Source organism: Herpailurus yagouaroundi, unplaced genomic scaffold (assembly GCF_014898765.1).
Source record: "Herpailurus yagouaroundi ecotype Mexico unplaced genomic scaffold, PumYag 100, whole genome shotgun sequence".
NCBI classification, from domain to species: domain Eukaryota; kingdom Metazoa; phylum Chordata; class Mammalia; order Carnivora; family Felidae; genus Herpailurus; species Herpailurus yagouaroundi.
The window spans coordinates 67,764,605-67,778,040 of NW_024412391.1; positions in this window are offsets into that span (position 1 = coordinate 67,764,605).

Sequence of the window (13,436 nt, forward strand, 5' to 3'; positions counted from 1 at the left end):
AATTAAAAATACAACTAACTTAATCCCAGCAATTGCACTACTAGGTATTTATCCAAAGGATAAAAAAATACTGATTCAAATGGGCACATGCATCCCAATTTTGATAGCAGCACTATCGACAATACCCAAATTATGGAAAGAGCACAAATGATTATCAACTGACAAATGGATAAAGAAGATGTGGTGTGTTATATATAAATATACACACACATAACGCAATATTAATCAGTGGTCAAAAATAATGAAATCTTGTCATTTGCAACAAGGTGGATGGAACTAGATTGTATTATGCTAAGTGAAATAAGTCAGAGAAACATAAATATATGATTTGACTTTTATGTAGAATTTAAGAAACAAAACCGAGGAACATAGAGGAAGGGAAGGAAAAATAAAAACAGAGAGGAAGACAAACCATAAGAGACTCTTGAATGCAGAGAACCAACTGGGGATTGCTGGAGGGATATCGGCTGGTGGGATGAGCTAAATGGGTGATGGGCATCAGGGAAGGCACTTGGGATGAGCAGTGGGTGTTGTATGTAAGTGGTGGGTCACTAAATTCTACTCCTGAAATCATTATTACACTATATGTTAACTAACTTGGATTTAAATGAATGAATGAATGAATGAATGAATGAATAAATAAATAATAAATAAAAAGAGGGGTGTGTTTTTCCATAGACATCTCAAGGAATAGGGACTCTACAGGCCTCCCCAGTTCCTCAAGGCATATAACTTTCGGAACCAATTCACAGGCAAAACCTGAATCTGAATCTGCCATATAGAGCCAGGAAGAAACATCTGGATGAATGTTTTGAAGACATACAAACTATAGCTATGTGTTTCAGGAATCACTCATAAAGAAGGCATAGGCAATGTTGTCTCTAGCAAGCAGAGTAATGTAATTATGACACCTCTAACAACACTTAGACATAAATATTCAACCTATGTGGACAGGTAATAGATCACAACTTTTGGCAGAAACAAAAGCAGAAAGTACATTTGTTTGGTTTTCAGTGATATGAAATACCAGATTTTTTTCAAAATTTTGGACTCCCAAAGAATATGTGTTGCACTGCTGGGGAGTATGCTGAAAATAAGTTTTCACCGGGGTAACTAGAGAGTTGAGAAATGTAACCAGATGTTTCAAGCAAAAGAACATCAATCCAGTCAGAGATAATATGTTGGTGGGTTATGTCAACATGAGCTATAATGAGGCCAAGACCAAGGCCATGCCCATGGAAAAACCATCAGGGATGAGAAACAGTGATGAGCAGGAGATGACTGTATACTGATCCGTGCTAAATTGCATAACCTTTTTCAGAGAATAAATCTGGGCATGCAAGAAAAACATCACCAAATCAAACAAAAATCCTCTTAGACACCTCCACACTCCAGCCTCAACAAAGTGGCCAATTTCCAATTGTTGGATATTGGATAAGCATGACTCCAAGTGTTCTGCATGGTTGTACTTCCATTGTTCTGCTGAGCTTTGACTTTGTAGACAGATTGTCTGGGTCTCATTTGAACCTATAGGTCTTTTAATAAACATGTACATTCCACTCTCTGAAATGCAAATCACTTTCATGATCACTGGGGAAACGTGAACTGCAAGCTATTTTTCTATTTTATCTCATTAGCAAGAATTCATTTTCCCTTTAGATATAAATATGATGTTTGGGTAAAAAAATACAGGATTCTGTGAGATACATATTTTTAAGTTATATTTGCATTATAGTTATTTTAAAATTTAATTCCATTTTCAAAGGAAAATAAGGCAACCTGGTTCTTCATTGAGATATATTTTAACTTCATGAGTTTATGTGTCTTACAGACAAGGCTTGAATAATACATGAAAACTTGACTTCACCATTTGTTTAAAACTTGAAATCAAGATGCATTTTACTTTCATCTCAAGCATTAGTAGAAAAGGTGAGGAACATCATTTTCCTAACTCTAAAGTCCAACCGCATGGCCAATCAAGGTTGATTGATTGAAGATGTCAAAAGAGTGGCAGCCAATATCCTCCAGTCTGCTGACCTTGCGTTCCAGAAGACAGATTAAAGCAGGCTGTCTTTTTCTAAATTCAAATGGATTGGGGGGAAAAATCTTTGTGCCTTGATCCATTAGGGGGTCTGTGCTTAATTGATCTTTGACTCTACTGCAGCTGAACAACTTAGTAACACTGACATGAGCACTTGTTTACAAAATGGTAAGTTGGGATGATAGTTCACCTCCAGCTTTTAAACAGAGTAACAACTTAATAAGGTGATGAAAACAAACTATATAAAAACTATGAAACAGCTCCAGTCAAGCAATATTCTATTAAATTGCCAACATTTAAAAGTTTTCATTAGCAGTGATAGGTTGCATACCTTGGTAAGCTTCATATCCATACATCTAGCATATTTGCTGCTGATGTTTTCAGTATTTAGCCTCAATATTATTTTCAATATTTAAAATCAGCTTGCTATAATACAAAAATAATTCCTGCATACCTACTGTACAGTGACTACAGGCAGTGTGCAACTAACTACTCTTCGGTTAAATAATGAGTTGTTTGCTACTTCAAGTTACATAAGAACTTCGGATGGCTGTATAACTTGAAAATAATTTTTGGTGTCAATTTTTATTATAAAAACCAATTCTTAAAAGTTTTAAGGTAATATCCTGTTGTAGATTACCATGACAAAAAGTTGCAAGTGTTCTTTCATGGCCGTGATTTTCCTTTATTTATAGCAAATTGAAAATATTCAATTGCTTTCTATCAAATTATATATTTATTACTTGCAAAATTTATAAGGATATTTTGAATTAATTTCCTTGGCAGATAGAGAAGTGAGTTGTCATTGGATGTAATCTCAGCATAATATATTCACCATAAAATTATAAAGTTTGGATGTAATAAGAAACATACAGATAATATACTATGTGACTTTAGAATATCCTCCTCCTCAAACATATGTAGTGATTCATTCATTTCCTATTATTTTATGTTAAGAAAATAAAATTTCCCTCATGGATCCTTAAGCATTCTCAAGAAAGAGTGTTCAAATACTTAATGTATTTGATATGTGTGTGTGTGTGTGTGTGTGTGTGTGAGAGAGAGAGAGAGAGAGAGAGAGAGAGAGAGAAAGAAGGAATTATATTAATGTATCCATGTGTGTACTCTGTTGAATAGTCATCATAATAAATTTCATTAGATCTAAAACAGCATTAATTGCAAGATGCATTATTTTATTTACTAACATAAAAGATAACGTCTGCCAATTAAACTGTGATACAGTACTAAGCTGACATCAATTGTATGATACATTCTGATTTCAGGGATGTAGGACATGCAAAAGAAAGTACACCTTAGACTAACTGAACTATGGTAACTTCATCATGTAGGTCACCCAACCATGCTCTTCCCAGTGATTCCTCTGGCCAATAAGAATGTGAACAAGAAACACACTATGCTGGTGTTCTTTCATTTGTGTCACAGTCTCCCATGTTGTGTCATCGTCTTCACTGCTTCTGACAGTTGGAGTGTTCCAAAGTTCACTCCTCAGACTTCTCTCCTCTGCCTATTTTCACTCCATAAGTGGTCTTACCTAATTCCTTGCCTTTAAATATCACCTATGTGGCAGATGGATCAATCTTCAATTGTGAGATCATTTCCAACCTCTCTCTGACCACTGTTCCAACTACCAGTGTGATCCTTCCACCAGAGACCTAAAAGCCCCAAATTCTGAATCTAACACAGAATTCTTGGTGGCTGCTCTTCCAGTTCTCCTAATCTCAGTAAATGGCACCAGCCATCCAGCAGTTTTGACCAACAATTTAGGAGCCTTTCATGATTTTTTTTCTCAAGTCCCCTATTCACTCCTGTCAGGTCTAATTTCAAAATTGGTTAGAAACTGGCCAACTTTTTGGTCACCTCCACCACTCTCACTTGAGTCCTAAATTCCCTCAGCTTTCTCATGTGCTGCTGTCTTGGACTCTCAGCTGGTCTTTGTGCCTCTACACTTTTACATTCTCCACAGTGGGGCCAAAGGGATATTTCTGCAAAGTCAATCTTATGTTATACTCCTGCTCAAATCCCTTCATTAGTTTCCAAACTTAGAAAAGTACAAACCTTTCTCTTCTATGGCGTATAAAGTCTTACAGTATCTGGCCCATTGGTATCTGCTAGTATCATTTCCTAGAACTCACTTATGTGTGCACACACACACACACACACACACACACACATACACAGATTCACTAGGACTCCACTAGACTGTAGGATTCACAATTCATGACTGCTACTGGAACTTGGTTTTATCTTATTTGCCACTCAATAGCCAGTGCTTGAAACACTGACTGACATATAGCAGATATTGAATAAATACTGATGATGGAACGAATAAAAGAATGAGCGGATGGATGGACAGATAAAACAGGAAAAGGCTTTGGAAACGTGGATTCATTGTCTCCTCTTCCCACCGCTGGGATCTGGTGCAATACCGAGTGGTAACATATCTAAAGCTGAATCTGGGAGTGCTGAAGAAATGTACAGAGTTACGAAGGTCAAAGACTCTTGATTTTTGTCCAGGAATAGAGACGTTTTGGTTAAAGAACTGTCTTGAGACTACTGGTGTTTTTAGTCAGTGCTGCTAACATCTTTAGTATAATGGTCAGTTACAATATTTGCTCCTAAAAGTCCCCAACTAACATTAAAAACATGCTCTTCCAAATCTCAGGCACTCTTCAGATGATCATTTCCCTTGTTTGTCAGCCTGGCAGTTGCGAAGTTAATGATCTGCCAGCTATCAAGCACCAAGGCGGGGAAGATGTCTACCAGACATTCAACTAGATTGCTGTCCAGACTGCTGAACCTAAGGCTAGGAATTTGATGTCAAAGCTCCTCACTGCTGTCTGGCTATTAGGCGTGTGAGCAGCAGAATAACTGTTGTTACTGAAATTCATCACAAAATGCTCTGTCCAAAACTTGTGCTGAGGCACTCAGTGAAATCTGTCTCTGTGGGGCAGAGGGTCATCTGTCATCTTGAAAGAAGCTTGTGTGAGCTCTGGCACTCTGAAAGGGTTTCTCTAATATGAAATATTTATGTGAGAACAGGGACTGGGTGTGACTCTGGGGCTGTGGAGCAAATGATGGTACTATTTTTGCTCTAAATCAGAATGTTCTGGCAGTAGATAAAGCAGTCTGAGATTCTGAAGCTGTTCCAGTCATGTGATTTTCTGGCTTCACAGTTCCCACCCGATGCTGTGTGCTCCTCCCCCATGGCTGTGAGCTTATTAGCCTCTACCATTAAGGGAAGTTACCAGCAAATCACCGCAGGTAGAGAGACACCATTTATGATGACTTTCTGTAATGAAATGAGCATTTTCTTCCCTTGGTAGAAATTACATTTCTTAATGGTTTGGTGACAGTAAGTTGTCTTTACACTGGAAACTGTAGGGTTTTTTGTTTGTTTTTCCACTTTAAAACCATTTCTCTTGGGTGGATATGAGAAGCCTGAAGGTTTGGAAAGATGGGCAACTAATGACCCTATCTAGGGAGACCTGGATGACTCATTTAGTCTCAGGATACCTAAGTCACAGAAAGAGAAGACAAAAGGTATCTCAAGAATTTCATGGGTATTACAGGGCAACCAAATGATAAATATTAGCAGAAAAATCAACTTGACAGAAATGACACAGCGAGTCAGGATCACTTCTCAGAACTTCTAGGAAGTTCTAGGCTGAGACCTGATTTTAAAGTAATTGGAGAAGGAATCGTGTCTCACAAACACTTCCTCATGTGAAACTCCAGGATAATAATAGCTAATCCACAAAATTGTTGTGAGAATTGAAAAGAAGAAAACACACAGAAAAGCACCTGGTAAATTGTGAATGGCAAAACAATATTCAAAGGTAGTTTTTGTTATTACTTTTGTTGAGTGGGAATGAACCTCAATTACTGCCACAGCCCCCAGAGAGATGTTGAACTTCAACTTAAGGAGGAAATGGCTAATTGGACACATCCAGGTTTAGAGCATCAAACACAGTTTATATCTCTATCTACATCTCTAGGTCTCAATCTCTCTCTCTCTCTCTCTCTCTCTCTCTCTCTCTCTCTTTCCCTGACAAAAACATACATATATATATTTTTTCCCTCTGGTCTCTTCTTGAAAAATAATAAGAGATAATTGGTCAGGGATTAGGATGTGGTCTGAAAAAGGAAATTTACTTTAGGTGAGCCCAGATCATAAGAAATAGCAATGCAGTCTTAGAATGTATTTAGAAGAATATTAAACTATGTAGGTAAATGTCTCTAGCAAACATTGACAGGCTGTAGCAATGCATTCCTACTATACTCCTAACTTGGGGCATATTAAAAGTGACAATATGTGTACCATCCTCAATTGTAAAAAAATGAAGCTTCTTACAGCTGAGGGCAACTAGTTAGGTGATTAGTGGCACCTAAACTCTGCCAGGCAGCCTAAAAGCTGAGGAGATCAAAATACGGGAACACACTGCTTAGAGATCTCAGGCTTTAGATCTACAAAGCATCAGATGCTGGCAGCAACACTTACTACCTTGTGAAAGTCACCTAATCTCTCTGAACCTGCATTGCCACATTTGTAAGACTCGGATAATAATCTTTTCCCCCAGGTACTCTACATGAGGTTCAGATGACATGGTGTTTGTGAAAGATGAGAAAAGTAAAGCAATGTATAAATTTTTGATATGGATACCGAAGGTAATTTGAGTTTTTCTGCTGATTTATCAAGGTTTGGATGCAACTGAGCAACTTGGAGCTGTGACTATACTTAAAAATAAAGAAGTTCTATAATGGAAAGTGGTAAAAGCATATTGGACAGGGTGGAAATGGAAGAAAATGAGCATGATTTTATCACCACATTTGTTGTTGAAGTTGTCGCCACCCAAATGAGATGGAATTTTGTTTTTGAAAATGAAAGACAATTATTTCCCCACATTTCCAAAATATGCAATTTTTGCTGTTATTTTACTATCTTATATTTCAATATTTAGGTCTCTGAATGTCAATCCAGAATATACCGTGTTGAAATGTTGGGTCAGTGTCTGAACCTTGTTCTTTTTCAAAGAGGACAACTGCCTAATCTCCTTTCCAGCCAAATGATAAAGTAAGGTATTCTAAAAGAAACAAGCTCAACTTACTGTATATTTAATACATGAAATATTCCTCTTTTGTCCAATTACAGAGCTAAAAGCTTTACTTTGGGAGTCAAAAAATAGATTTGTAGAATAAAAGACCTATTATTTACATTCTGTCCCTACTTGTTCTTACAATACCAGCAAAAATAATAAAGGGGCAGGGGATGGGGGAGAAAATAGGGAAAAGAATTCTGTTTACCTTTCTCCGAAGCTGGCCTGGCTGAAAATTCTAGCAATGGATGGCGTGATGGTTAAGAACACCAAGCACTATCTCCCTTGGCTGAAGATCAAGTCTTGTCTCATTTGTAATTTTCTCAGTACCCTTGGCTAAGGAAGAAGTACCATGAGGTTGAACATACCTGCTTCCACCCTGAGTCCCAGTGAGAACAACCTCTAACTAAGTAGACCCTCTTGCAGATGAGGATAAAAAGCAAAATATACCGGAAAACACACACACACACACACACACACACACACACACACACACACACACAAGAACTAAAAGCCATAGTAGAGAGAGCTGAAGAGAGATGACATGGTATTATTATTATTTCATTTCTCACTTCACGGAGAGTTATACTTTGATAAATCACATATGCACTGTCTTTAAAATGTAGAAGGACTCTTCAGAGGTAAGGGAGAACATTTTTACTAATAAAAGCAATGATGAATTAATTATGTTATCAACATGAAACTTTAAGTAGGTGTTTTATCATATTCAGCCTTGGTATGTTTTTTTGAATTTGTGATAATGGAAAATATGAACTATACAACCTATATTCCAAATATATTTTATGGCATTGCTTTTAGGTTCTTTAAAATAAGAAGTATCATATTTCCACTATACAGAATTAAAATAACATGTATATTCACAAAAAATAACCATAAGGAAGAAAACTGGATTATACAACATGGACATGGGAACATGACAAGAACAGGGTAGGAAACCACATGTGGTGTCAAATAGTCAGAGGCCAAAGCGATCTTGCTTCTTTGGCAAACTGTTGGACCTTCTTTTTGGGGGTGCTCTGGCATCTCCCTTGCAAGTTACTACAGCACAAATCAAATTTTGTCATGTCTACTTCTAACAAATAGAAAGGTGAAATTCTTGTGTGATGCATAGAAGGCAGCAGTGCCTAGCTAAAGATGACTGTGTTTATTTCCCATGTACAGATATAAGTGGGAAGGGAAACACAACCCATAGGAATATTATTTTACCAGTTGACACATTTGTTGAGAAGGGTCATTTCTTGGTGATTGTCTTAATCTTATGTGATTCAACTTTTCAACTTTTTTTTAATACTATATCTGTCTTCAAGTTCTATACACTCATGAAAACACCTATGATGATATAAACTAGAAAGATATTTCCAATGACCATTCTTAATCTTCTTTTCTCTTGTCTTCTGAATTTGTTTCTTTCCTAATTCCACCATAAAACACTTTTAGAAAGTGTTTTCTAACACTTTCTACTTTTAGAAAGATCCTAGAGGAAGTGTTACTTAGGATAAGAGAAGACTCTACAATAGAAATGGGGACCAGGAAGGAAGAAAAACCAGGCACCCAGAATCAAAATATAATAAACCTTCTTTCTCGGGCCACTGAGGAGTTTTGCTTAGGCAAGTACATTCTGGAAAGTGACTGTGATTATTTATTTTAGTTTAACAAAATAGATATTCACTCTCAGAAAAGTGATGACCCAAACTGATGGGAACCGCAGTTACCTGCCTTTGTGAAAAGCTGCATTGTCCAAAGATACGGAATAGAGAAAGATAAGCAAACCCAGGCTCCCTGAAGAGTCTAATCACATAACTGACTTAGAAGCAACTTCAAAGCTGCCAGAGAAACTATTTGAAAAGCCTGCCAGTGTGTCAGATCCTGCTGCTAGCAAAAGGTCTTTCAAAGGCTGGCATCTGGGTCCTGTGATTGCTATTCAGAAAGGGTCGCTGGGACTTCATGCTTAATCTCTGGTGATCATGTGCTCTGGCCATTACTGGACTATTTGGACTGTGAAGACGGTTGTCTTGATTCACGATGAAAGCCTATCTTGTGGTTTCACTTCTGAATAGGATTCTTTCACACTGTCCTTTTAATTTACTTACCATTTTGCAGTGACTTGAGCATGTGTTTGCTCTGTGCCATGAATTGAGTAAACTCTCTTTTTCACAAAACAGGGTTAAAGTTAAAAACCCAGCCTTTTGCACACCCGTGGTTCAAAAATCTCATAAATGATGAGCTTCATGTCCTCTCTTTTTAAAATACTATTTTGAGACAGTTCTTTTATTATGACAGATCCTCACATTTGTTTTATTCACAAATTTCTTTAATTCACCTCCATGTAGCAAGCAATATCATGTAGCTATTACACACGTGAAAAAGCCTGTCGTATCTCCTGTCCCTTCCCCCCACAATACTCCCTGCCATGTCCCATGTTGACATGGTCTCCCCTGACTGTGTCAGTAATGGAAATCCTCATGCCAGTATTTTGGGAAAAAAATTGTTCCAATCTATGTTAGGCTTGACTAAAGAGGTTACAAAAACTGCGCTTCTCTAGTTAACCTTCATTTAGCCACCCTGTGGAGATAGCTTGCAGACAACTCATTTCACTCCCTTTTGTCTGCGTGGCTCACTACCACTTTCACCTGCCTTTAGCTCACTTCTGATGACTTGTCATACAACATCCTCCCCACTTGTACATAGTCCATTAGACAATTACATCTGCTTGGAATCCCTCCACAGAAGGGATTCTCCTTCACAATTCTCCTTCAAGTGCACATACCAATAACTGGCCAATATTTCAATGGTTTTCTTCCTCTTAGGTCTCAGTTTTATTCTTGGCTACCCATCATCCTCTATTTCCAAATATCAGTCTGTGGTTCTAACCCACTGTACTGAAACAATCCTGGTCTTGAGATGAACTCCTGTGTGATTAATGTCACTAGCTTGAGGCTCCTGCAATAATCTTCATGCAAGTATATAAAATTCAGTATAAAACTAACATGTCACTGAGAAAACTCTACTTGAACACTGGCACTTTTCTTAAGTCCGTTCATTATTTTTTTTTGAGAGTATAATTATTATTCACAAAATTGTGGAGAATTCGTGAACCGTAGAGAATTCTGAAAGGATTACTGATTTCTAAGATATTTACCAACCAATATCCAAATTTATAGAATTATAGCCATGGGAAATGTAAATAGAGCTGTAGGCATTTGTTTATTTGTGTAAAATTGTCTGTAATGTTAACTGAAGTTTCGACTCATATTTAAAAGAGAAATAGAGCCATAGATGTGGTTTTGCAACCCCTAATTAAAATCCTTGACATGCTGGCATCTTTGGCTTTTCAACTACTATCATGAACACTTAGGCCTGAAGAAAAGAATAACGGTTGATAAGCTACACTCACTTTTATAGCATGTCCAGCCAAGCTTTTAATTTTGATGTGCAACTGATGAGGGAAACAGACTTACATACATAACAGTGGAGGAAATACATACCTGATATTTAGATTAATTCAAGTTTTAACTCATAAAATATAAATGAATGGTCAAGTATAATTAGACAAATGAGGAAAATCAACAGCATATAAAAGAAAGACTAACCAGAACTGTTCACCCAAAAGACGAAAAATCTCAGAAGTAATTCAGGAAACAGACAAGATTTTTAAAATTCTAACTCACTCATATACACACAAATTTATAAAGTAAGAGTCAAATGCTTTCAAAAAGTAACAAGGGAAACTTCAGGGAGCAGGAAAGAGTCCTTTGAAATTAAAACACATATATTGAGAGAGAGAGAGAGAGAGAGAGAGAGAGAGAGAGGGAAATGGCAGAATACAAAAGTTAATAAAAAGGGGATAGAATCTTAGTTACAGAAGACTAATATAGGAAGTAGAAATCCAGCTAATAAAAAAATAGAAGGGAATATTTTCTAAGAAATAATTGACTTAATTTTTCATAGTTGAAGACAAATATCTTTAGATAATATGGTGCTTCAGGGACCTGTAGGAAAAATGAAGAAAATCCCATGTTTTGATAAAACCTAAACTGTCAGAGTGCAAAGATTAGAAAACACAAAAGATTGTAAAAAATTTCCAGAGAAACATGGCATGTCTCTGATAAATGTACAAGTAATCAATTTGCACTAGACTTTGTGATCACTAATGTGATATGTTGAAACAAAGGAGTAATATCTCCTGAGTTTTAATAGAAAATGGTTGTATACCAAAACAGTAAATGCAGCCTGGGTTATTTCATTTAAAAGAGGTAGAGAAGGAGGATTTGTGGTTGTTTGTATAATTGTATATAAAAATACAAAATGTAAATATTCAAGAGAGTACTGAATCTTGGTCGGTGTCTCAGTATTACTGTTTAAAGGAAATAGTCTTTGGGGTGCCTAAGTAGCTCAGTCGGTTAAAGCATCTGACTTTGGCTCAGGTCATGATCTCACAGTTCGTGGGTTCAAGCCCTGCACTGGGCTCTGTGCTGACCGCCCAGAGCCTGGAGCCTGCTTTGGATTCTGTGTATTCCTCTCTCTCTGCCCTTCCCCCACTCCTGCTCTGTCTCTCTCAAAAATAAGTAAACATTAAAAAAAAACTTTTAAAAAATAGCCTTTGTTATTTCATTAACCCCATAGTCTTAGTTCACTTGTTCGTGAAGTGTTCCACCGGCTCACAGCATAGTTTTGAGGATGATGTGAAGTAATTAGTTTGAACATGCTTTAATGACTGTTAAAAACATAATTTAAAGGTAAGTTTCTCACCTCTGTTTCTTATAACTCCACTCAACAAGCTACTCAGTCAACATCACCGTTTTATTTCAGGAGGATTCTTGGATAGAATATTTCTCGTGAAATTTTGATCTTTAGATAGTATATCTTCTGATACACTATGATGGGTTGGGAGCTATGGAATTAAAAGGGAAGGCAAAGTGTTTGTAGTGCTCTATTAATTATCTATGTCCTGTATCAGTAAAACGTTTGATTTTTGTTTAAAAATTTAGGTTGCAACGGACATATACTACTGTTAATCTACTCGCTTTTGAATCTGTATTCCCTGATCTTTTTGCAATGAACTAATGAAAACACAGTACTTTTTCAGAAACCGAGGTGATTCCACGGCCTCGGAGAACTTGGGTGGCTCCCCTTCTCTATGAAATATGTGCCTATTTCAGGGACAGTTTGGGAGCACATAATGGATTCTGGAAGTGACGCGGGTTGTTCAGTGAACAGTGAAATGCCTTTCTTTATCTCAAAACACTTGCACTGTCCCAGTTCTTTTATACGTTGCTAGCCGCTTTACTCAAGCCTGATGGCCAATTTCTCTGTTTACATCTTCTTTTCTGTAAGGTGAGTACATGCACATATTGCTTTCACTGAAGTTTTAATCCACTTTTTGTAAGTACTATCCTAGCAGCTGCTATTTTCCTCTAAATTTCCATTATTTTTCACTTGAAGGGGGCACACTAGTGTGTTTCAAAATACACATTCCTATGGGAGTGCCAGTTAGTTTTTAATTATGAATGGATGAAAGTGTCAAATGGATTCTTTTGATTGAAAGAGTGCCAGTGATATATTGCTTTGTCATCAGAATTTAATTTCATTATAGGAATATGAGTGGCCACTGAACATTTTTCCTTTGGATGACTACAAGTGCAATGCAGATTCCAGCAGGTGGCTGAGTAGCATATATAAACTCTTATGATCAGAGTAGGGATTAGCTATTATGGATTGTCCATATCGATGAATAATTTTGCCTATAAGTGATGTTTGTGGGAGTCTATGATTGCATACATCATTTCTCCCAATTAACTTACATTAAATTTCAATTGTCTTTTGAATTTCAGCAGTCCCTGGGAAGGGGGTATGGGCGTGTGTAGGTGCCCTTTGAAAGAAGTATCATTTAGCCTCTGCCTTCAAGGATAGAAACAGGGACATAATATTCTTTGCAATAAAAATTAATCTATGTTGCAGCTATGTTCTTTCCATAAATGGGTAGATGGGTCACATTAAAAGGGCTGTTTTGCTGTCCCTAAGAGAGGATGCAGTGGCCACAAGAAGTTTCTGTGTAGTGCCTTCAGCCACTCGTTTTATCAGGTGCTTTTGAAATGTGTATCAGTTCTATCTGCTTGTCTTTGTGCAAAGCATGGGTATTCACTTCTGCTTCTCTAGTGGTCACTTCTGTTTGAAGATTACCATATTTCTTTGTAAGAACTCTCCTGATCTGTTCCCTGTTATCTTCGTGTGACTGATAAGGTATGTTACTTTTATCACCC